This window comes from Antechinus flavipes, chromosome 4 (assembly GCF_016432865.1).
Source record: "Antechinus flavipes isolate AdamAnt ecotype Samford, QLD, Australia chromosome 4, AdamAnt_v2, whole genome shotgun sequence".
NCBI lineage: Eukaryota > Metazoa > Chordata > Mammalia > Dasyuromorphia > Dasyuridae > Antechinus > Antechinus flavipes.
In genome coordinates this window covers 257,121,742-257,123,531 of record NC_067401.1, presented here as the reverse complement: position 1 = coordinate 257,123,531, position 1,790 = coordinate 257,121,742, and the positions used below count along the sequence as shown (strand labels likewise).

At 36.9% G+C, this 1,790-nt stretch overlaps 1 non-coding gene across 1 annotated transcript; it reads right to left on the bottom strand.

The window, feature by feature from the left end:
* Nucleotides 1-734: 734 nt before the first annotated feature.
* Nucleotides 735-841, bottom strand: LOC127563548 (U6 spliceosomal RNA). Its single transcript, XR_007954002.1, has one exon. It is a non-coding gene; the product is annotated as a U6 spliceosomal RNA (small nuclear RNA).
* Nucleotides 842-1,790: the final 949 nt, after the last annotated feature.

Here is a 1,790-nt window from a genome sequence, read left to right as displayed (position 1 = left end):
GTTGTTCAGTCTTTTAAATCAAGTCAGATTCTTCCTGTCTCCATTCAAGCTTTCTTGGCAAAGATACTGGAATGGTTTGCCATTTTTTCTCCAGCTCATTTTAGAAATGATGGGCTGATGCAAAGAGGGTTAATGGACTTGTCTAGGGTCAAAGAGGTCCTTTAAATTATTTCAGAGACTTTCAACAATCAGACTGATAGAATTACCACCTCTAAATGAATATGATAGGTTTAACAGAATTGATTCAAAAGATCAGGTCAATTTTTAAGAATTATCTTCAAGACATGCATCAAAACCTAAGACAATACCTGGAACATAGTAGGCACTAAAAAATATTCATTGAATAAATGAATATACTTTACCTGCCCTATCATTTAGTTCCTATTCTCTATCCCCACCAAAAATAAAGGTTAACAGCATATCAAACACAAGTCAGGGTTTATTTCATCCAACAAAAAAAGGGAAAAAAACTAGCATCTGAAACCATTAAAAAGCCAAAGCATCTCTTTTTCTCTATTCTGTAAGCCTTTACCTTCCCTAGGCAGCTATGCAGTCCTCTTAATTCACAGTGCCCTGGGGTTTCTTCCTTTCTTAATACCATGTGGGTACCTGAAGTCTTACAGCCTCACAAACTTCCATCTAAATATGAGTCTCTGCATACAACTCCTCCTCACAGTATCCCTCGGTTTTCTCTGTCTCCCATCCCATCTCTTTCTTTTTAAACATCAAAGCCAAGTAACATGACATTCTTTACAAATTTGCATGTCATCTTTGAGCAGAGGCCATGCTAATCTTCTCTATATTATTCCAATTTTAGTATATGTGCTGCCAAAGCAAGCACATAATGTGACATTCTTAAGAATATTTACACCTTGAATAGAGAAACCTCTTAAATGTCAAAAAAAAAAAAAAGTCCTTTCTACAAATAGCATTGAGGATTTTTACATTTTGTGTAAAGAGACATCATACTTATTGATCTCTCTATTTGCAGTGAAGATCAAGGACAATACCTGGGCGCACATACTTTACAAGTATCAAAAGAAAATATATCAGGAAAGAAGGAAGAAGGAAGGAAGAAGGAAGGAACGAAGGAAGGAAGGAAGGAAGGAAGGAAAGAAGGAAGGAAGGAAGGAAGGAAGGAAGGAAGGAAGGAAGGAAGGAAGGAAGGAAGGAAAGGAAGGAGAGAAGAAGGAAAGGAGGGAGAGAGGGAAGGATAGAGGGAGGGAGGATAGGAAGAGAGGAAGGTAGGAAAGAAGGAAGGAAGGAAACGAAGAGTGTAGTGAGATGAAAGGACCAAGCAATCCATTTCTTCTGTGAAAGACTTGAATTTCATTCTCCTACATTTGGAAGAGTAAAATCCATGCTGTAATCTCATATACAAAATTTGTTTTTCCTTTATTTTATTCTTTATCCCCTTGGAAATTCTGTACCCAGAGGGACAATGGATCAGTTCATTTAACATAAATCAATTTCAAATTCAAACTATTTTCTTAGCACATAGATTCAAGGGATTTGGGAATATATAAGGAGAGAGTTATTTGGAGTACAGCTGCTTTTTCATTGTTCTTAATTCTACTTTTTTAGAGGATGGGGATAGAACAGGGAACCTGTCCCTTAGTGCAATTCATCAAATATCTGTTAAAGCACTGGGCTAGGCGCTGAAGGTACAAAGGTACAATAGACTAGGCCCTTGAAAAACTTACATCCTTCTGAGGAAATTTTCATTCTTGCATGAATTTTCCCTCCCATTTCCTACTGCAAGACCACAGAAATATATAATAATGTCTGTT